The sequence below is a fragment of the Scyliorhinus canicula genome, chromosome 13, assembly GCF_902713615.1.
Source record: "Scyliorhinus canicula chromosome 13, sScyCan1.1, whole genome shotgun sequence".
Classification (NCBI taxonomy): Eukaryota; Metazoa; Chordata; class Chondrichthyes; order Carcharhiniformes; family Scyliorhinidae; genus Scyliorhinus; species Scyliorhinus canicula.
The window spans coordinates 2,357,531-2,382,047 of record NC_052158.1 but is presented as its reverse complement, the minus strand read 5'-3'; the positions used below and the strand labels follow the sequence as shown (position 1 = coordinate 2,382,047).

Here is a 24,517-nt window from a genome sequence, read left to right as displayed (position 1 = left end):
TGAATTTTCTCCTCAAACCACTATCAAACTGCCGGCTGTGTCTTAATTATAAAGTTAATAAAATACATATAATTTGAGGAAGGGTTCCAGAGACTGAAAAAATTCTGATCTCTTACACGGGCGGCCCCTTATTGTCTAGATTGAACCACAAGAGGAAACATAATCTCCACATCCACCCCATCGACAAACCTCAGGATCTTTAAAGGTTTCAATCAAGTCGTGTCTTACCCTTCCAAACTTCAGACACAAGCCTAACCTCCAATTCCCCTCAATAACAGCTACCCTAATCACTACCTCTGTGATTCATGGTAAGAAGTCTAACAACACCAGGTTAAAGTCCAACAGGTTTGTTTCAAACACAAGCTTTCGGAGCACAGCTCCTTCCTCAGGTGAATCCTCTGTGATTTATGCACTCGGACACCCAGATCCCTCTGCACCCCAGAGCTCTGCAATCTCACCATTTAGATATTTATTCTTCCTGCCAAAATGGTCAATTTCACATTTGCCCAAATTACACTCCATTTGTCATATTTGACCGCTAACTCAACCTATCGATATCCCTTTCTGGTAGGAACAATAGAAAAGCTGCATTTTATTTGAACTAGGTGGCACCACTCCAGGGACCTGGGTTCGCATCTGGCTTCGTTCGGGTGACTGAAGTTTACATTTTCTCCCCGTGTCTGGGTTTCCTCCGGGTGCTCCGGTTTCCTCCCATAGTCCAAAGATGTGCAGGTTATGTGGATTGGCCACGCTAAATTGCCCTATTGGGGGACTGGGCATAGGTCAGTGTGGATTCAATGGGCTGAATGGCCTCCTCCACTAGGGATTCAATGATCTGGGAGTCCTGGCAGGTGAATCAGGTAACGTTAGGCAGTAGGTACAGCAAGTGATTAGGAAGGCAAATAGAATAATTCTGTTTATTGCAAGGGGAATGGAATATAAAGGTAATGACATTTTGCTGCAGATGTGCAGGGCCTTGACGAGACCATGGGCTGGATTCTCTGGCTGTGCTGTTCACTGGCAATGGCCGGAGAATTCCCGAGTGCTGTGCACAGTTTTGCTTCCAGGCAGGGCTCTCTCTTACGGGGGGCTACCAGTCAGGGGTGTCTCTTATGTAAGTCTTCCAGGGGTGATGTGAGGGTTTGGTAAGGGTGGGGCGGACAGGAACTGCCTTGTGGGGGGGCGGGGGGGGTGGGGGAATGGTGACTCTCCGAAGGACTTTGGAGGCAACATCCTTAAAGAGTTACCCCCTTGGTCCACCACATCAGGGCCACATTTGCAAATACCTGCACCAATTCTTGCCATTCGATTCCCGGCCCAGAGGACCAGGGAATCACTCGGGCAAGGAAAACATGGTGCCCGGCTTGTTAATAGGATGAAAATGGGTCCTAATGATTCATTTGCATCTTCCCTTTGGTGTGGGGCGCGAACCTCGATACTGCCATCAGTAGGAGACTGGAGCATCGGAATGGGAAAAGTGTCACATGCCAATCCCGTTTTTTTGCCCGATGCTGGATTCTCTGCCTGATTGCGAATCTCCCTTCCAGCATAACGAAACAGAGAATCCAGCCCATTTTGCTGAAGCATGTTCTCTTGGCACTCATCAGGCCAATCGCAAGAATACTTTGTCGGGGAAACTCCAGTGTTACACTTTATGAGAAGAGAGTGCTGATTGGTTGGCAAGTGGGCTCTGATTGGCAGAGGCGTTGCCTTGAAGAATGCAATAGTTGATGGTGATTGACAGAGCATTGTTTGAAAATGTAAACCCGGCAACTTGACTAGATTTCTCATCTTCCCTGTGGGCTCCACATCTGAGGGAGTCAGTAATCTGGACATTGCGTGGACGTTGCAGAGGCTGGTTTAGCATAGTGGGCTAAACAGCTGGTTTGTAATGCCAAACAAGGCCAGCAGCACGGGTTCAATTCCTGTACCAGCCTCCTCGAACAGGCGCCGGAATATGGCGACTAGTGGCTTTTCACAGTAACTTAATTTGAAGCCTACTTGTGACAATAGACGATTTTCATTTTTTCATTCAATCTCTGTTTAAAGAAATTTCTCCTCATCTCTGTCCGAAGTGGTCTACCCCGTATCCTCAGACTGTGACCCCTGGTTCTGGACCCACCCACCATCTGGAACATCCTTCCTGCATCTACCCTGTCCAGTCCTGTTAGAATTTTATAGGTTTCTTCTGAACTCTAGCAAATACAAACCTAATCGACTCAATCTCTCCTCGTACAGCAATCCCACCATCCCAGGAATCAGTCTGGTAAACCTTTGCTGTACTCCCTTCGAGAGGTAGAACATCCTTTCTGAAATAAGGAGACAAAAACAATATTCCAGGTGTGGCCTCGCCAAGGCCCTGTAGAATTGCAGCAAGACATCCCTACTCCTGTACGCAAATCCTCTCACTATTGTTATGGGCCAGGGTTTAGAGAACCCCAAACTGTATCATGGAGTTCACCTGACCCACAACATTTACTAGATTGTGGTATGGGGGGGGGGGGGGGCACACGGCCCACTCTACAGGTGTGGGTACAGCAGAAATGGAAAAGTATTTATTAAAGCAAAACAGTGTCTATTCTATGTACTCAAGTTAACCTTTTTAAAACATACAGTGAACATCTTAGTGACCATCAATTCAGATACAACCCCCAAAGAAAACAACACTAAGTAACCCTTAAGCTTTCCTTTTAACATCCATAAGACGTAATAACACTTTTAACAGAAGCACATCAGGTTTTAATTCACTACTGAGAAAAGTTATCACTCTAAATTCACCAAATGATCAAGAGATAGTCTTTACATGGCAGAGAGATCAACATTACACCTCCTCTGGCTGACTGCAGCTCCAACACTGAATCGAAACCAAAAAAAAACACAGACGCACCCAAGCTTTTTCTGAAAGTGAAATGAAAAGCTGACAGACAGCCCAGCTCCGCCCACACTCTGACATCACTGCAGTAATAAACACCCATTTCTTAAAGGTACTCTTACATGACACTATGAATGCCAGTAGACCATTTACCTTCTTTTCCCCCTGCTGTATGTGCATGCTTACCTTCAGTGACTGGTGTACAAGAACACAGGTCTTATAGCACATTCCCCTCTCCTAATTTATGGCCATTCAGATAATAGTCTGCCTTCTTGTTTTTGATACCAGTGATGACCTCACATTTATCCACATTATACTGAATGTGCCATTCATTTGCCCACTCACTCAACTTGTCCAAATCACACTGAAGGATCTCTGCATCCTCCTCACAGCTCACCCTCCCACCCAGCTTTGTGTCATCTGCAAATTTGGAGATATGACATTTCATTACCTCATCTAAATCATTAATCTATATTGTGAATAGCTGGGGTCCCAGCACCATCCCTGATGTACCCCACTAGTTACTGCCTCCAATTTGAAAAAGACCCGTTAATTCCTACTCTCTGTTTCCTGTCTGCCAATCAGTTTTCTACCCATCTCAATACACTACCCCCAATCACAAGCTCTTTAATTTTACACGCTAATCTTTTATGTGGGACTTTGTCAAACACCTTCTGAAAGTCTAAATATACCACATCCACTGGCTCCCCTTGTCAAGTCTACAAGTTACATCCTCGTAGAATTCCAGTAGATTTGTCAAGAATGATTTCCCTTTCATAAATCCATGCTGACTCTGTCCGATCCTGTCACTGCTTTCTAACTGCAGTGCTATAAAATCTTTGATAATGGATTCTAGACGTCAGGCTTACTGGTCTATAATTCCCTGCTTACTCTCTACGTCCCTTTTTAAATAGTTTTTTTTACATTAGCTACCCTCAAATCTGCAGGAATTGTTCCGCAGTCTATAGAATCCTGGAAGATGACCACCAATGCATCCACTATTTCCAGGGCCACCACCTTCATCACCCTGGGATGTAGATTATCAGGCCCTTGGGATTTATCAGCCTTCAATCTAATCAATTTCCCCAACACCATTTCCCTACTGATATTGATCTCCTTCAGTTCCTCCCTCTCACTAAACTCTGCGTTCCCCAACATTTCTGGTATCTTATTTGTGTCTTCATTTGTGAAGACAGACCCAAAATATGTATTTAGTTTCTCAGCCATTTTTTTTTCATCTATTATACATTGCCCTGTTAATCACTCTCCACACATTTGTCTTCACGTACCTATAGAGACGTTTGCAGTCAGTTTTTATGTTCCCTGCAATCTTACTTTCCTACTCTATTTTCCCTTTCTTAATCAATCCCTTGGTCCTTCTTTGCTGAATTCTAAACTGCTCCCAATCCTCAGACCTGTTGTTTATCTTGGCCAATTCGTATGCTACTTCCTTGGATCGAATACTATCCCTAATTTCCCTTGTCAGCCATGGATTGGCCGCCTTTCCCCTTTTTACTTTAGTGCCAGAGAGGAATAAACAATTGTTGCAGTTCCTCCATGTGCTCTTAGAATGTTTGCCATTGCCTATCCACTGTCATACCTTTAAGTAACATTCCCCAATTCATCATACCAAACTCATGCCCCACTTCATCACAGTTGTCTTTGTTAATATTCAGGGCCCTAGTCTCAGAGTCAACTACTTCAATCTCCACCTTGATGAAATATTCTAACATATTATGGTCACTCTTCCCCAAGGGGTCTCGCACAACTAGATTGCCAATGATTCCATTCTCAATACACAGTGCCCAATCTAGGATGGACTGCTCTCTACTTGGCTCCTCAATGTATCGCTCCAGAAAACCATCCCGCATACACTCCAGGAATTCCTCCTCTATGGTATTGTGGCTAATTTGAATTGCCCAATCTATATGCAGGTTAAAATGACCCATAATTACAGTTGTTCCATTATCATATGCATCTCTACTTTCCTGTTTGATTCCATTCCCAATAGTTTGGGGGTCAGTATATGACGGCGACTAACGTTTTTTGCCCCTTGGCATTTCTCAACTCTACCCATACAGATTCCGCATTGTCGGAGCTAATATCCTTCGTCGCAATTGCGTTAATTTCCTCCTTGACCGGAAAGGCAACCCCACCACCCTTTCCTTTTTGTCTGAATACCCCTGGACATTCATTTCCCATCCCTGGTCACCCTGCAGCCGCGTCTCTGTAATCCCGACTACATCACATCCATTCATGTCTATTTGTGCGGTTATTTCATCCACTTTATTGCGAATGCTCCGCGCGTTAAGGCACAAAGCCTTGCAGCTCGTCTTTTTAACATTACTCGTCTCGCTCCTAATATTTTTCACTGTGGCCCTGTTTGAATCTGTCTCTTGTTTATCTGCCTATCATGTTTCTTATTCCCCTTTCTATCTTTTTTTTTTTGGTCCTTATTTCCACCTCCTCGGACTCCTATGCCCCGGCCATATTAGTTTAAACCCTTGCCAACAACTCCAGCAAATACTTCCCCTGGGACATCAATCCCGGTCCTGCCCATTTGTACTGGCCCCACCTCCCCCTGAACCGACCAATGCCGCCTCCCCTCCCCCTCACACCATCTCTTCAACCATGTATTCCTCCAATGTATCCTGCCATTTCTACTCTGACTGGCACGTGGCACTGGTAGGAACCTTGAGATCACTACTTTAAAGATCCGTCTTCTCAACTTTCTTCCCAACTGCCTATCTATTACCCTTACAATTGAGTCCCCTACAATGATTACACTGGCACACTTTTTACCCCTCCCCTCTGCAGCAGAACCAACCGTGGTGCCACGAGTTTGGCTGTTGCTGTTTTCCCCTGAGAGGCCATCCCCCTCAACAGTATCCAAAGCGGTATATCTGTTGTGCAGGGGAATGGCCACAGGAGATTCCTCCACTACCTGCCTGGCTCTCGTGCTCTGCCTGGTGGTCACCCATTCCCTTGCTGCCTGTGGAATCTGAGCCTATGGTGTGGCCACCTCTCTGTGCTATCCTCTACACTCACTGCCTCCTGCATCCTAACAGTGATCCCAGACACTTGATTTAAAAAGTCTAATTCCTACTTGATCCCAATACTCTGTAACCACACCTAACTTTAAAAAAAATAAATTTAGTATACCCAATTAATTTTTTCCAATTAAGTGTTGTATCTTTTGATTTTGTAGTTTATTCAATTTACGGTTGCCGGTTGTTGTTGAGACATTGCTGAAACTCAGTAGAAATTCAAGTTAAAAACTTGTCAGGTGCAAATAAGAATTGTTTTATTTGAAGTTCATTGGTTACAACTTGAAAATGATTTAAAAGGTTTGTAGACAATTTAATTTTCTTCAAAGAATCACAGGAATTATCTTCTGAGACAATAGCCTGAACACAACTTTAAAAGTCAAAGGCTGAAGTCAAAGTATGAAAATGAAATAGGAATACAGAACTCTTTTCTAATTCTCTTCCTTTACTTTCTCTCTCTCTCTCTCTCTCTCTCTCTCTCTCTGTCTTTCTTCTCTTTGTCTCTTTCCTGTCTCTTTCTCTCTGTCCCTTTCTGTCTTTCTGTCTCTTCTATCTAAAATGGTGGCCAAATCATCCATGGATCTGTACTACTTCATATCTGTCTTAAGCAATCCGATCACACCCCAATATAATCCTAATTGGTTTAAGCTATATTCAAAACACATTTGATTTGATAACAAGCCGTCCATCCTCACGATGCAACGCCACTTCCAATTGTTGCTTATCTGCAACAATTAAGACGTTATGTCATCTCATCATAAACTGTTTTTTGACACAGTCTAAAATGTTTCGGCTTGCATACGTTATGGAATGTGGTTCAGGCTGTTATCACAAGTGGCCTGAAATCAGAACAATGGAGCCTTTAATAATTCCACCTTACAGCCCATGGGATTCAGCCCATGCCCTTGAAAGAATTTGATGTTTTTATCAGTGGTTCTGTTTTTCCCAAACTCATGTCTGAGTTTGGAAGTTGTATGTTTCTTTCATTTTAAAACTGGGATTTAATATTTATGCTTTAAACAGCCCTCTTACCTATATTAAGTGTATTTAAAATACCTGACTTCTACAGTCGCCCCTTTGATAAATCGAAAGATCAAGTGAGATATATCAGAATAAGATAAAAGATATCATTAAAGCGATAGGATAGGTAAAAGCGCAAAGAATAATTCATTCATATTGTCATTGCAGATTTAAACAATAGAATGGAAACTTAGCATTGCAACAAGTATTTCAACAATAATCATTAAAATTCTTAAAGAATCATTATTACAAAATAACAATTAATGAATTAGTCAAATTTGATGCTACAGATTCAGTATTAATAGATTATACAAATAATTGATTGATATTACGGTTAACATTTCAACAAAAGTATTTCACCTCAAATTCATCAATTGGGGGTGCAGTAAGGTTAGTGTGAATCATTCTGACAGTTGGCCCCCTGCGCTTAGCGAATAGTTCTTTGATGCACGTAGCACATTGGTATGTCATATAAATGATGAATCCAGCTGCACAGGAGAATAGGATTATTCTCATTATGGACATTCCTGTGTGTCCAAACCACCCGCAAATTCTATCCCAGAGAGAGAGAACTTGGGATGGATCAAGTTTTTTGATTTCTTTTTGGATATGTAATACCAAATCTTTAACTTCTTCAGAGTTATCAGGAATGAAAGTGCAACATTCTGCACCAATCAGGGCGCACGTCCCACCGTTTTCGGCTAGCACATAGTCAAGTGCCATTTGATTTTGCAATACCACGGTTCGAATTGTTCGCATTTCGTCAGAGATTTTATCTAGGGCCGTGGCAGTGTATTCTGCCACATTTTGTATGATGGTTGTTATTTTATTTAACTCATTCTCCATCCTTACTTCCCAATAGAAAGGAATGAATCTAGCAAAAATTGCATCTCTAAAGGTGATAGAACGTTTTTTTCTTTGAACAGTCATTTCTGAAATATGCAGGAGATCAGTCACATGACGAATGCCAGGTACCATGTATCCTAAATAGCAAGATCCTGACCAGGATCTTGGGAGCCAGGGATATGCTTTATCATCACAAATAAAATAAGTTCCATTATAAGCAGAATATGAGTAAATATATTCTAAGAGCCATTGGTCTTCGAATGTTTTATTATTTCTGAGGTTAGGTATGCCTGTTATCCTTGAGGACCGCATAACTCTTTCTAAGCGGTTGTTAGTACATTTAAAAGCTGTGTTAACATCTACATAGTTAGTACAATTACTATTACCCATTGGTATCCCTTTAGGGTCCTTACTGATGAGGCAAATTGATCCTTTTTGTTTAATATTAGTTGGGAGGTTAAGATGTTGAGGTTTTTTGTCAGGGTTAAATTGAAGTTGGTGCCATCCTGAAAAGGTGTTTAGTGGATAGCCTGCAGATTTCCATAAGTTAATAGATTTTTGGATGTCAACCTGGTACCTCCCATTTTCACATGTATATGCTCCAGAACGGGTCACCACAGAGCGAGGGACACTTTGATAGATGTACCATTCTGCTGTTTCTGAAGCATTAAAGGGAATAGTTAGAAAGGGAATACCCTCCCCTGAGTTAGTAGGGGTTGCAATGCATACCCAACAATTAGAAATGTTAAAGTTTTCAGCATATATCTTAGCTGTGTAAAGGAATGTGTTCTTATTCATTTCTGATACAACATTCACAAAGTCAATCAAATAACTGAAAATTAAAATTGCGGCAAACATTTTACTTGTACGCGCGCTTCACGTGCGATGCGTGAATCCAACTTTTCTTTCCTTTTAACTTAACAGCGGATTGGGTGGTGAGAAGGATTACGAAAGGACCTTCCCACTTTGATCCCAAAGGTTCCTTTTGCAGCTTTTTGACGTACACTTCTTCACCGGGCACCAGGTCGTGTCCACCCTCCGGAGGATCGCCCCACGCAGCCAACACCTGTTGAGAAGCAGAGCTAACAGCATTTGTTAGATTTTGACAGTAAGACAGCAAAGCATCACTCATTAAATGACAGTCTGCTTTCCTCAAGTCAATAGTTCCTGGCAGAGACATTGGTCTGCCTGTGATGATTTCAAAAGGGCTCAGGCCTGTTGTTCTATTTGGTGTTGCTCTAATGCTGCATAATACTATTGGCAAAGCTTGGACCCAATTCATGCCTTCCTGGCTGTATTTAGACAGTCTTTCTTTCAAAGTTCGATTCATACGTTCCACTTGTCCTGATGATTGTGGATGATAAGGACAGTGTAAATTCCAGTTAATGTTTAGTAGTTTACAGACTTCCCTACAAACAGCTCCTGTAAAGTGGGTTCCATTGTCTGAGTCAATGCTAGCTGGTACTCCCCATCTGGGAATAAAGTCTTTGCATAGCACTTTGGCTGTATGGGCAGCTGTCCCTCTTCTAGCTGGAGCAGCTTCCACCCATCTGGAGAATTTATCCACTATTACAAGGACGTCATTGTACTGTTGACATTTAGGAAGAGTGATGTAATCTACTTGTAAGTCCTGGAATGGACTTGCAGGAGCAGGAGCTCTTAATTGAGGCATTGATGTTATAGGACCCAAGTTATTCTTTTGACAGGTTACACATCGGTTTGCTACCAATTGTGCATGTTTTTTGAATCCTTTACCACACCAACTTCTATGGAATCGATCCATCATTTGTTGAGGTGATATGTGTCCCCATGAATGAATTTGTTGAGCTAAGAAGGGCATTAGTGATTGCGGTGCGGCTGGTTTACAAGTTTGAACTTCTCTCCAAATTTCATCATCATACGGTTGAATACCTGATTCTAACCATTTCCATTTTTCTTCCTTTGTACAATCATTCTGCATTTCACGTAAATCATGTAATAAGGTGGTTACTCCCAATTTGTAAATGTGACTAGATTCCTGATGCCAATGAGAGGCACAAAGGGAGGCAGCTTCCCTTGCTGCTTGGCCCGCAAGAGCATTTCCTCTTGCTTCCATAGTGTCCTCATGAGTATGGGCTTTACATTTTAGAACTGATACTTCTTTGGGCAAGGTCATAGCTTCTAGAAGATCTCGTACTTCCTTTCCATTTCGGATAGGTGTACCTGCTGTTGTGAGAAATCCTCTTTTTCTCCACAGTTGGCCAAAATCATGTGCTACTCCAAAACCATATCTGGAGTCAGTATAGATGTTAGCAGTTTTATCTCTTGCCACATGACATGCTTCTGTAAGTGCCTTTAATTCGGCCTGCTGAGCTGATGTAGCTGGGGGCAAACTTCCTTCAGCTAATACTTCGTATGGGCTTGTGACTGCCCACCCAGCTTTCCTGATACCCTTGTCAATAAAAGAGGAACCATCTGTGAATAGGATTAAATCTGGGTTCTGTAGTGGCTCTTCTTCTACTAAGCGTACTTCTTCCATTTCCTCTATTATTTTCACACAGTCATGCACTTCTCTCTCTCCCTTCCCTTGTTACTCGGGAAGCGGGAGCAAGGATGATGGGTTTACAGGACTGGCTTTGTGAAAATATAGGTTGGGAGCTTCCAAAACTGCTGTCCATCTAGTCCATCTAGCTGATGTAACTTGTGACACTCTGTTCATGGATAGTAGAGAATGGACTGAATGTGGACATTTAATGATTAACTTTTGGTCTAGAACAAGTCCAGATGTAATCATTACAGCTCGACATGTAGCTTCCATGGCTCGTAAGCAACTGCCAAATGCTAGTGCCACATTGTCAAGTTTAAGGGAATAGTACCCAACTGGTCTTAACTGATCACCATGTTCTTGAGCTAGTACTGCAGTCATGTAACCATCTCTTTCATGAACAAACATGGTAAAAGGTTTTCCGTTGTTTGGAATACCTAAGGCTGGCGCTGAACACAGGACCTTTTTCAAATTCAGAAATGATTGTTTTTGTTCAGAATTGAGTTTAACTCGATCTTTTGATTTTATGTTTCCTTTTAGAAGATCATTCAATGGCTGGCATAACTGAGTATAAGAATCAATCCAATTTCTGTTAAAATTACAGAGTCCCAAGAAAGATCTGACTTCCTGTACAGTTGAGGGTTCTTTAGCTGCTTTGATGGCAGCTGTTCTGTTCTGAGTAAGTTCCCTTTTGCCTTTGGAAATTTTCTGTCCCAAGTAAACAACTTCTTCCTGGTAATTTGTGCTTTTGCAAAGCTAGCTTTGTGACCATTTGCACTGAGGTGGTTCAAGACCACCCGTAAGTCCTTTTCATGGTCATCTTTATTGATGGAGGCTAACAGAACATCATCTACATACTGAATAATGGTTGAAGGCAGATCAGGCAGTTCCCTGATGTGATTCTGCAGAGCCATGTGGTAAACAGTTGGGCTATTGTGAAAACCTTGAGGTAGTCTAGTCCATGTGTACTGTTGCTGATTAACTGTAAAAGCAAACCATGGTTGTACTTGTTTAGCTAATGGTACTGACCAGAAGCCATTTGCCATATCAATGACTGAAAACCACTGAAGGTCAGGAGTTAAAGAGTTAAAAATTGTAGACGGATCTGCCACTAAAGGAGCTTTTCTGACAATGAATTGATTTGCCTTTCTGTAGTCAATAGTAAGGCGCCATGTACCATTAGCCTTTTTCACAGGCCATACAGGGCTGTTTGATGAACTGTGAATACGCACTAAAATATCCCTTTCTTCAAGTTGTTTTATTATAGGTAGAATACCTTGAATTGACGTTTTGCTAATGGGGTATTGTTTGGTACAAGGTGGAGCTGATCCCATGAAAGTAACTGGGTCCATTTTCAAAAGACCACAATCATTTTTGTCAATTGCCCAAATTGGATGATGTTGTATTTCATCTTTTTTTATGTGTCTAATGGACCAGGTAATTTTCCCATTATTGAAATTGAGTGAAGAATTTAGTTGTGATAAGATGTCCATACCTAGAAGTGCTTGTGTTACCGGACCTACCCATATTGACGCTATCAGTTGATGTGGTCCAAATTCTAAGAGCAGTGGTATAGTCTTCCGAAGAGGGACAGAGTCTCCTCCTGCAGCCAAAGCTTCAATTTTCTCTGAAGTCAGGGGAAAGAAAGCAGCATTCTGTTCAGTAACACAGGTAAGTTCAGCTCCAGTATCAAATAGAAAATCAATATCAATACCTTCCACTCTTAATGAAATATATAATCCATCATTTTTCTGCTGCAAAAGTGCATGTAGAGAGAAATGGAGAGAATCATCAAGAGTGGGGTCTAACAGTTTTTTGAATTATCACACAGAGGACGTCTTTGAGCTGGAGGACAGCTGTTTAACATTTCATTCATAGCATTGTTATCATCGTGTAGAATCCTACGTGGGTACGGTTCGTCCCCATGTGGGTAAGATTTCTCCCTACATGGGTAAGATTCCTCCCTACGTGGGTAAGGTTCCTCCCTACGTGGGTAAGGTTCCTCCCTATGTGGATAAGGTTCCTCCCTACGTGGATAAGGTTCCTCCCCACATGGATAAGGTTGGGAGGTTTTAGAATCCCTGTACGTAAGTCTGGGTCTGTCTTGTTGGAACGTTACCCTAGGTGCATCTTGTTTGTGCGCATTACGTGGTTGACCACGAGGTGGAAATGTATTGTAGTGAAAATTGTCAACCTCATTATCATCTCTCGAATCCATCCGTGGTTTAAGATAGCATTTTGCCATCCAGTGTCCTACTTTACCGCAGTAAAGACATTGTGGTATATTTTCCTTACGTGATTTTAATGGAGCCAGGGTACATGTTTGCCCTGAATCTTGTGGTGGTGTTTTAGTCACTGCTGATGAGCTTGTCCGATTGCGTAAACCGCAATCTATCTGAATGCACCGGTCAACTATGTCTCGGTATGTGCCAGTTTTGGCCCAAGCTGGTAAAACCAAATTCAAGGCATCAGAAACTTCAGGTTTAACACCGGCTACAAAAGCCGTTTTTAATGGATTTAAATTGCTTGCATCCCATGTGTCAGTTTCGTCTGTAAGTGTCATTCCCGAATATTCCATCCAAGTCTGTAAAAATCTGTCCTCAAAATCCTGAATATCTTCATTACTTTTTTGAATGCAAGATGTGATCTTAGACCAATCGGTCCTCGGGGGGCGATATGTTAATAGCCAATCCCTGATTGCTAGCCAACCAGCGTCTAAATTTTGCAAATCGTCTCCAAGGGCAAATTCCACCTCAGTTCTAAGGGTTGAAATTACGCGAGTCCCGAGCATGATAGTTAGAACTTGTACTCCATCAAATGGGTGGAGACTGTAAATGGATTTTAATCTGTTAATTCCATTCCATGTGGACATACCACCCTTTTTAGGATGTGGGAGGTTTTTGGACCATTCGTCAATTTGTGCAGGCTCTGCTGGTTCCTGAGTCCATTGATGATCAAATATGTTTCTAGAGATAGTCTCACCTTCTTCCTCTATTTTTTTGCTTCCAACTCTAACCCGTTTGCGTTTTAAAGGGGCTAGTTGAATTAATTTAGTATTACGCTTTGTAGGAACACTATCTTCGTCTGATTCATTTGGCAGAGGAATTAATTTATTCATGACACTTGATTTCGGCTGTGCATTTGCCAATTGTGCCACTAGGTGGGCTGCTTGTTGAGTTTGTGTTACTTCAGCTGCTGTTTGAATCCAGTCTTTTAGGACCTTGCCGTTTTCAGTGGCATTGTTAAATCTTTTTTTAAAACATATCTTTCTTCGATTAACTTGCAATTATCATATTCAATTCACTCAGTTTTTGATTGCAACCTTTGATATCTTGACTCTACTTCAAAAATTTGATCTTGTAATTCTGCTGTTTGAATAGATAACTTCTGGAGTTTAGAGGTTTTGTTTTGCAATTCTGTTCCAATTTCATCATAATGTTCAAGTTTAGATTCTGCATCTTGCAGTTCTCTTTCTAAAACACATTTTTGTTCCATTACCTTGTACTTTTCAAGTTCAATTCTCTCAGTTTTGATTGCAACTTTTGGTATTTTGACTCCACTGTAAAAATTTGATTTTGTAATTCTGCTATTTGAGAAGATAACTGCTGGAGTTTAGAAGTTTTGTTTTGCAATTCTGTTCCAATTTCATCATAATGTTCAAGTTTTGCTTTTGTATCTTGCAATTCTTTTTCTAAAACACATTTTACTTCAATTAACTTGGAATTTTCAAGTTCAGTTTGATCAGTTTTTCATTGCAACTGTTTGTATTTTGACTCTACGTCAAAAATTTGATCTTGGAACTCTATTTGAACAGATAACTGCTGGAGTTTAGAAGTTTTGTTTTGCAATTCTGTTCTAAGTTCATCGTCCTGTTCAAATTTGGATTTTACATCTCGCAATTCTCTTTCTAAAACACAGTTTTCTTCAATTAACTTGTACTTTTCAAGTTCAATTTGCTCAGTTTTTGCTTGCAGCTTTTGGTTTTTTGATTCCACTTCAAAAATTTGATTTTGGAATTCTGCTAATAGAACAGATAACTGTTGGAATTTGGCATCATCCTGTTCAAAACTGAATTCTGCATCTCGCAATTCTTTTTCTAAAACACATTTTTCTTCAATTAACTTGTACTTTTCAAGTTCAATTTGCTCAGTTTTTGATTGCAGCTGTTGGTTTTTTGATTCCACTTCAAAAATTTGATTTTGTACTTCTGCTATTTGAACAGGCAACTGCTGGAGTTCAGAGATTTTGTTTTCCAAATCAGTTCTAATTTCATCGTCAGATTCAAGTTTTGCTTTTGCATCTTGCAATTCTTCAACAACTGCAATTAGTTGGTCTTTAGTGGTCCTATACTCATGATCAGTTTTATTTTTAGTAATTATCTCTTGCTGTCTGCGTAATTGTCCCATAATTGCCAGGGACCATTTAACACGTTCTGCACTGTGCAATCGTGTGCTTTTTCCCCATGCTCTCTTGATATTATCAAAGGACCACTGTCCTCTGCGGATATTATACTTTGATTCAATTTTTCTTGAGGTTTCACATAGGTCAAATTGTTTACGAAAGAAAGACCCAAAATCCCCCAACATATTTTCAATGGAAACATCTGGTATCCCAGTTCCTCCTTTTACCGTCGTAGGGAGTAAATTTCTGCCTTTTAAAGGGTCTAAATCTATACTTTCAACTGGATCAGCCATAAATTCAACCTTTCACTTAACTTTTTGTGTGTAGGCTGCGTCAACAACCGGCAGCTGATTGATTTAATACAGTCTATAAAAATGTCCTTTTCAGGGGTCGAAGCACTGATTGATGCGGCTTTAAGACTTTTAATGGGTGAAAAAGATATTTCTTACCCCAGTCTAGCCGTGGATTCCGACTGTCTTCCGATCTCTTCCGATTATTCCCGAAGCTTCCGTCGTCGCCTGGTCCTCCTCCGATTTCTCACAAAGCTTTCCGAACCTCTCCGAAGGTCGTATCAGAACTCCTCCCCCGCTGCCTGACTACGCCAAGTGTTGTATCTTAGGATTTGATCCAGTTTTGTTTAATTTACGGTTGCCGGTTGTTGGTGAGACATTGCTGAAACTCAGTAGAAATTCAAGTTAAAAACTTGTCAGGTGCAAATAAGAATTGTTTTATTTGAAGTTCATTGGTTACAACTTGAAAATGATTTAAAAGGTAGTTTGTAGACAATTTGATTTTCTTCAAAGAATCACAGGAATTATCTTCTGAGACAATAGCCTGAACACAACTTTAAAAGTCAAAGGCTGAAGTCAAAGTATGAAAATGAAATAGGAATACAGAACTCTTTTCTAATTCTCTTCCTTTACTTTCTCTCTCTCTCTCTTTCTGTCTTGTTCTCTTTGTCTCTTTCCTGTCTCTTTCTCTCTGTCTCTTTCTTTCTGTCTCTTTCTGTCTTTCTGTCTTTCTGTCTAAAATGGTGGCCAAATCATCCATGGATATACTATTTCATATCTGTCTTAAGCGATCCGATCACACCCCAATATAATCCTAATTGGTTTAAGCTATATTCAAAACACATTTGATTTGATAACAAGCCGTCCATCCTCACGATGCAACGCCACTTCCAATTGTTGCTTATCTGCAACAATTAAGACGTTATGTCATCTCATCATAAACTGTTTTTTGACACAGTCTAAAATGTTTCGGCTTGCATACGTTATGGAATGTGGTTCAGGCTGTTATCACAAGTGGCCTGAAATCAGAACAATGGAGCCTTTAATTATTCCACCTTACAGCCCATGGGATTTAGCCCATGCCCTTGAAAGAATGTGATGTTTTTATCAGTGGTTCTGTGTTTCCCAAACACATGTCTGAGTTTGGAAGTTGTATGTTTCTTTCATTTTAAAACTGGGATTTAATATTTCCTTCTTAAACAGCCTTCTTACCTATATTAAGTGTATTTAAAATACGTGACTTCTACACTGACCCAGCCCCTCCCCCCTGCCTGAGAGCCCTCGATGATGCTCAACGTGCCTGGTCCTCCTAGATCTACCACTACACCTTGGTGTTTGCCCAGGATGCACATCTGAGGTGGGGGCGGTCAGCTATTTACCTCGCCCGTGACCTCCGATGCCCCTGGTAGGCGTCCTTGAAGGGGCTCTGAGGGCGGAGAGCCCCGGCTCACTTGACGATGGCACATGCCCCGCCATGCCGCCCTGTCCCGTGTGCTGACCCCGAGCTGCGGCCTCAACAGAGGGGTGGACCACTTGAGTTCTAGTGGCCACCGTGGTCGCCCCATGGGACGGGTCCGGGTTGGCATTCAGTGCCCCCTCCTTCCCATAGGGTTCACATTGGGACTGAGGAGCAGCTGGTTCAGGACCCGGCTGCCCCTGCATCGTTTGGCTCTGCCAGCAATGGCGGTTCCCCATGGTCCGCACCATCATGTCGATGCCCTCAGTGACTGGGTCACATCCCCTAGTGAACGGCCTATGCTCTGTAGTGACTCAGCCATCCTCACCTGCGACTGGGACAGGCTCTGCAATGCCTCGGCCATTTCCGTCTGAGAGCGGGACATGTCCCGCAGAACCTCATAAAGGTCAGCCTGGTACAGGGTGACATGCCCCAGTGAGCAGACATATTGCCCAGACCCTCAGCCATGGCCGTCACTGACTTCACAACGCCTTGGACCCCATCACTGATGGTGCTGACGTGCACCAGGCTCTCCAACTGTGGTCGCCACCCTGGCAGTGTTGGTCTCTGTGTCTCTCATCGCCGGCTCCACCTCTGTTCTAAGGAAAACAACCCCGGCCTCTCCAATCTCTCCTCATAGCTGCACTTTCCCAGCCCTGGCAACATTCTTGTAAATCTCCTCTGCCCTCTCTCCAGGGCAATGATGTCCTTTCCTGGTGACCAGAACTGCGCACGCAACCCCAGCTATGGCCCAACCAGCATTTTATACCGTTCATTCCAACATTCCATTTCTGCTTTTGTGTTCCATCCCTACACTGCTCCCGGACAAACCATGGCAGATACAGATACTGCACAAATGGAGAGTTGAAAACCGTTGAGGGACTGGGGTCACTAAAACAGGTCACTCGATGACTCAATGTTCAACTAAAAACGAGGTGCAGGAACGACATTACAAAGCTTGCAGCGCCACTCCCGATGTAACATCCAGGCTCGGCCCCCTTGATGTAAACTTACCGCTGTTGCTCTTGTCATGCGAGTGTTTTGTCTTCTCGCATGGCACTCAGTGATGTCACTAGGAGCTGGGCTCTGGCTCTGTGAGCTGTTTCCTGGTTTCACCTTCACATCCGTGGACTCTGACACAACAGAAGTGTTTGGGTCTGTCTCTTTAATTTTCATTTCAAAGAGCTGTTTCAAGAAAGCAACCCGTTGATTACAGCTACCTGCTGTTGTGGCAACTTAAAAGATATAGAGCGGGATTCTCCGACCCCGCGCCGGGTCGGAGAATCGGCGGAGGACGCGTTTCACGCGACGCCTGTCCGCCGATTCTCCGGACACCAGAGAATCGTCGCCATTGGAAAAGGAGATGAAATGAAAAATGAAATGAAACTTGCTTATTGTCACGAGTAGGCTTCAAATGAAGTTACTGTGAAAAGCCCCTAGTCGCCACATTCCGGCACCTGTCCGGGGAGGCTGGTACGGGAATTGAACCGTGCTGCTGGACTGCCTCGGTCTGCTTTCAAAGCCAGCGATTTAGCCCAGTGTACTAAACCAGCCCCTGACGGCACGGTCGGCATGGCACCCCCCCCCCCCCGGCGATTCTACCTAAGTGATGGGCCGAGTGGCCGCCAAGTAAGGCCATGTCCCGCCGGCGCCGTTCTTGTGTGGTCATACCCGGTGGGACCTTGGTGTTCATGCTGCGGGGGGCAGCCTGGTGGGTGGGGGGGGGGGGAAGGAGAATTCGACCCCGGGGGGGGGGGCCTCCACGGTGGCCTGGCCCACGATCGGGGCCTACCGATCGGCGGGCCGGCTTATCCTGGTGGGGGCCTATGTTCCTTCGTGTCGGGCCCCTGTAGCTCTCCGCCATGTTGCGTCGAGGCCAGCGCGGAGCAGGCAACCCAAGCGCATGTGCGAACTCACGCCAGCCGTAGCGCGCATTGTAGCCATGCTGGCCACGCAAAATGGACACTGAGCCAAACTAAAATGGAAGGCAGCAGGGAAGCCTGTTTAGTAAGAACAGACAGCCTGCTCTCAACTAATTAGCATTTTGCAAACAGCAAACCAGTTTTCTGGCCAGGTGCAGATCTCCAAGCCAAAGGTGTTAATGGCAAAGCGCTTAACATTCTGATGAGGCAGCCCAGATCCAGGCACACACAATGGCAACATTTCCATCTCAATGTAGCACTTAATTGGTGGAGCAGACAGGATGGCACCAGAGTAAAAGAATATCGAAACCACCCCCCAACATCGAGGGAAGCCCCGCATTGGAGGATTTCGAAGGTAGCCGTTTGGAAACGTTCCAATCGGTACCGAAAGGTAGAGCCCGCCTAGAAGGGGGCAAGGACATGAGAGAGGGGTATAAAAGCAAATTCCCCACAGAGCCCGGTCTGTTAAACCCGTGCTCCGGCTCTGACTGACATCTTGCATCCTGACTCCAGCCGTTGAGCACCAGCCGCCGAAACCGTAAGTTCAACGCTCGCTACGCGATCCAAGCCCACTAGACTCCCAAGTACCAGAACGCTTGCTGAAGGCTGCAGTGCCAGACCAGGACGAAGGCCTCGTTCTCTGACCTTGCCTGTTCCTGTTAGATAAGTATTCTGTTTGCTTAAGTTTAGTTGTAGCTTAGTCTCTTAGTGTGTGCATGAGTATTTATTATAACTGTATAATAAATATTGATCGTTTGAACTTTACTAATCGGTGTATCGTCTTTATTACTTTGAACTTGACCTTGGAATACTTGTGACGTTGCCTATACGGCAACTGGCGACTCCAGAGCTAAATCATTACATAGAACAGAGCCTAGTAGTGTTAAGCACACGTCGAACTCGGAGGCGTGTTAATACACTCCAATAAACGCGTTTTACGCCCATAGTAAACGTGCAACATTTAGTGGCGACATCCGCCGGGACCCTGTTGTAAGTGGAAACACCACAGTGTCCAGGACCCTGAAATTTGAATTAGAACTCCAAATTGCAGAGAAAGAAAGAGATCACAAGTATTCAAGGTGTTCAAAATAATAAGCGAAATTCGGAAGTGTGTTTAGTGCATGCGTACTAACAGGGCTGTAAGGTAAAACTGAAAGCTTTTTGTTGCGACAAACTTTCGGTAGTTTTGTGATCGGAAAATAGCGTAAGCCGTACCCTTTTCTCGAAACACCACCCCAACAACCCCCTGTTCCAAATTATAAAAAGAGAGTCAGAGGAAATGGCCATGCAGGCAATGGAACGTCTGATGGATCCAGCAAAGTTTGTGGTCGCAGCGACCAGCAGCAGTAGCAGAGTAGGCCAGTGTCCCACGTGGGAGCTGGAACTCCGCAAATATTTACAAGGAAAGGGATGGCCCCTTTGGAAAGAGTTTTGTGCAAATGAGGAGACAGGTCCCGGGAGTATAGGTCATACTTGGTGGGAGAACCTCTCTCAGATACACAAAAAGAATTTAGGTAAAGCACGCAAGCCGATGGCGATTGTGTCCTGTTTGGCACAGTTGCGAGGCGCAGAGGAGGTCATCAGGACGCTCCGGACAGATTTAGAAGAGAGGAATAGGATGAGTAAGGTCGATGTCAGGGACGTCGAGAAAGAAAACCTGGAATTAAAAGGGAAGTTGGCAGAGAAGGATAGAGAGGTGGATGATGCCAAGAGGGCTCACCAGTCTTGTCTAGCTCATCTGAACAGTTCCCAGACCCAGTATGAGAAAGCCTATCAGGACGTGCAACGTGCCGTTCTGATAAGACAGGAATCGGAAAAGCAGGTGGAGGCATTGCAGAGGCAATGTTCCGATCTCAAAGCAGCTTTGAGAGCACTCCATGCTGCAACAACCGAACAAAGACAAAGCACAGTTGACCACGCGAAATGCAGGAAACAGATTGCGGAACTGCAATCTCTGCTTTCGGTGCAGAATGGCTTCCAAAGCACCTTTGGAGCACAGTTAGATGGAGAAAACGCCCCAGATTGGCAGGAATTAAGCGAGACAGCGCAGCGTTATGTTCAGGGAACATGTGCGCCCGCAGCTCAGCAGAAACGACAGGCACCCCAACCCCCCACAGCTCAGATCATAACCGCACCCATGAATCCCGTAACCACACAGAGAAAAGCCGAATCAGAAGGCGCCCCAGACATAACCTACACCACCCCTTTAACAGTAACCCAGCTAAGGGACGCTTGTGAAAAGATCACTCCGTTCCTCCCCACCGCAGACCCCCACCAGTTTTTCGCTAAAGTAAACAGCAGGCTACCATGTACGGCCTGGATGAGAGAGAGCAGGTTAAGCTCACCGTGCTGAGCTTAGACCAGAGTGTAGTAGCAGCCCTCCCCGACCCACAGAACGTGGCAGGAGGCAGCCTAGAGGAGATGCACACCGCCATTTTAGATGCCATCGGGTACAATAGAGGTGACCCCGTAGAAGGATTGAATAAGTGCAGGCAGAAGAGATCCGAACACCCCACAGCATTCGCAGGAAGGCTGTGGATTCATTTCAGCGCAGTTTTCGGACAGCTAGATAGAGCGCATTTAACCCGCGAAAACATGGTTAAGTGGACGCGCACAATTATCTCACACGCAACAGAAGCAGGACAGAGCGCTTGCAATAGTTACGACCCCTCAGAAGAGGCCCATAACGAAAAATGGGTCCTGAAAAGATTGTCCCGCGCTTGGGAGCAATCGCTTCAGGCAAAAGGAAAAGTTAGATCCCCAGAAGAGGCTCAGGCTGCTGCAGATATCCAAGCAGTCAGAGAGCACCAGAAGCCCGCATGGGTAAATGAAGGCAAGAGCAGCCCTCAGCAGAAAGGACAGGAATGCTATAACTGTGGACAGTTAGGGCATTGGGCAAAAGAGTGTAATGCACCCCAGCGATCTCAGAGAGGCCAGCAGACAGGCACTCTGAACCGCAGTAAGGCAAAACCCATCCACAATGTAGCAGTACAGTCAGGACCCACCAATGTGGACGAGACGAACTGACGGTGTTCGGGCTCCCCCACTTGGGTCTGTGACACACTATGGGACTCATCAGGGAGGCCCGTAGTCACAGCAAAAGTCAAAGGGAAGCCCATAGAGTTACTGTGGGACACAGGAGGATCCCGCACCACCATTAACTCCACAACCACGGCACACTCAGACACGTGGCCGACCACCTCCACCATCACACTTAGCGGGTTCACCGGGACACTCGCAGCAGGGACATATCACAGCACCCGTAGCGATCCAGCTAGGGAACATTAGCACAAGGCACCCCGTAGTTTTTAGTAAATCTTCCCCGGACAGCAGAGCACATCCTGGGGATAGATTTTATGAACGCTCATAGCTTGTCGTTCGACCCAGTGAACCAGTGTGTCTGGCGAATGGCTAGATCAGGCAGAGCCCCAGCCACCCTCACAGTAGGAGACTACGCTAATCGGATTAGCGCAGTGGGAGAGTACTCATTCGACCTGACTACGCTCCACACCGACAGACAAATTAAGGCCCTACTAAACAAACACAGGACAGCATTTGCAAGTCACCGTCATGACTGTGGCAGAATGACTGGACAAGTTCATGTTACCGGACAGGACCCCCGACCGCAAAAGCAATATAGATTTCCCCTCGAGGCAGAGGTGGAAATAGAAAAGGTTATAGGTAGCTTGTTGGACCAAGGTGTACTGAGAACTGTAGCCTCCACCAACAATGCCCCTATTTGGCCAGTGAGGAAGCCCGATGGATCATGGCGTCTGACCATCGATTATCGGGAACTCAACAAAGTAACCCCCGCAGTAGCCCCAACGGTAGCTACTAGTCCCGAGACCATGCTCAAGCAGGGTCTCAACGCCAAGTACTTCACGGTATTGGACATCAGTAACGGATTCTGGTCAATACCATTGGCAAAAGCGTGCCAATACAAATTCGCATTCACTTTTAAAACTCAGCAGTATACGTGGACATGCCTCCCACAAGGATTCCACAATTCACCCTCCATTTTCCACCGACAGCTGGCAAGTGGATTAGAAAAATTTTCCCGACCCGAATGTCTGGTACAGTATGTAGACGACCTACTACTGCAGACAGACACAAAGGCAGAGCACATTTCGCTTCTGGCCGAACTCCTGGAACTCTTAACTGAAATTGGCTGTAAAGTTAACCCGAAAAAGGCCCAAATATTGGAAAGTAAAGTGATGTATTTGGGATCAGTCATCACACACGGCAAACGCGAGATCGAATTCAAAAGAATTGATACGATCGTCAAATTGCCCCTTCCCCAGAATGTTTCAGCCCTCCGGTCGTTTTTAGGACTGGTTGGCTATTGTCGGAACCACATAGACGGATTCGCGACAAAAGCCGCCCCACTTTCAGACCTCCTTAAGAAAGGAGCCCCCTGGGAATGGCTTCCGCAGCATACAGGCGCTGTGGAAGAGTTGAAACGAGCCCTTAGTGCAGCACCCGCGCTGCTAGTCCCCGACCAACTTTCACCGTACGCAATCGAGGTAGCTAGCACAGATCTGACCCTCTCGGCCGTGTTGCTTCAGGAACGGCAACGAGCAGCTAAGACCAGTGGCTTATGCCTCCCGACTGTTAGACCCGGTAGAACAAGGATTTTCAGCCTGTGAGAGGCACCTCCTTGCTGTCTTCGGGGCAGTACAGTATTTCTCGTACATCACCGGACTCAACCCCATCACCATTCTAACCGAACACACACCCACACAGTTACTCCTAGACGGTCGACTGAAGGACGGTTCAGTTAGCCAGATTAGGGCAGCTAGATGGACACTACTTTTACAAGGGCGGGACATCACAGTAAAACGGACCCGCACACACACATATTTAGCAGACAACCTCCAATACCCCGGACAGCCCCATGACTGTGAAATTGTAGCTCCCCTGCATAACACAGGACCCTTTTTAGCAAAAACACCCCCCAGGAAGATAGGGAACCCAAAACAAAGCCCCCAGCCCACAGACACGTGTGGACCCTTGAGGATTTATGTAGACGGTTCCTCCACAGTTTTAAATGGTGAGCGTATCACAGGATGCGGCATCTACGTCGAGGACGCGCAGGGGCGCGCTCTCGAAGAGATAGCTCTTAAGTTACCAGGTCACTTAGGCGCGCAGGCAGCAGAGCTAGCAGCCATAGCGTACATAGTGGACCACCCCGATTCTTTCCCCAGCCCAGCAGACATATATTCAGACAGCTTATATGTCTGCAATAGCCTAACAGATTTTCTGCCCCTGTGGAGGACAAGAGGCTTTGTATCCGCAGACGGAAAACCCCTTCCATCAGCCCCTTTACTCCAGCATATCCTAGAGAAAGCGAAGGACAGGACCTTCGGCATTATAAAAGTTCGCAGCCACCATAGGTCATCACCCCCTGGGAATGTAAAGGCCGACGCGTTGGCTAAGGCAGGTTCCAGGAGAGGACACTTATGGACCCCCCCAGCTAGCGCACCAGCTAGCGCCCCTGTGAGCGCAGTCCAAGTCTCACAGACTGATATTAAAGATCTCGTGGCAGCACAGAAACAGGACGGAGACCTCAGGGAGGTTTTCAAGGGAAACTTTGTGCCTGCGTACGAGCACTTTAAACACACACTGACCACACATGAGGGTGTGATCATTAAGGACCAACTTTATGTGGTCCCACAGCAGGACAGGAATCAGATGATTGCCTTGTTCCATGACGGACACGGGCATCAGGGAATTGATGCAACAACGAGGCACCTCAGGCAACTCTGTTGGTGGCCTAATCTCAGGAATGATGTAACGCACTACATAGAGAATTGCCTTATTTGTGCACAGAATAACCCGGAGAGGTATTCTAAGAAGGCACAACTTCGGCATACTCGCCCAGTTAACGGCCCTTGGACAAACCTCCAGATCGATTTTATAGGTCCATTGCCCCCTTGTAGGAATGGCTATAAATACGTTCTGGTGGTCATCGACACCTTTACCAAATGGGTAGAGGCATTTCCCTCACGAACAAACACAGCAAAGACAGCTGCAAAGATCCTGACCCACCACATCTTCACGAGATGGGGTTTACCCCGAAGTATCGATTCGGACCAGGGATCTCACTTTACAGGACGGGTCATGAGGAACGTCCTGACAA

At 44.8% G+C, this 24,517-nt stretch overlaps 1 long non-coding RNA gene across 1 annotated transcript; it reads right to left on the bottom strand.

The window, feature by feature from the left end:
- Positions 1-8,701: 8,701 nt before the first annotated feature.
- On the bottom strand, positions 8,702-12,008 carry LOC119975962. Its single transcript, XR_005462839.1, has 2 exons — positions 11,833-12,008; positions 8,702-8,867 (listed from the first exon to the last, which is right to left on the bottom strand). It is a non-coding gene; the product is annotated as an uncharacterized LOC119975962 (long non-coding RNA).
- Between the last annotated feature and the right edge of the window lie 12,509 nt (positions 12,009-24,517).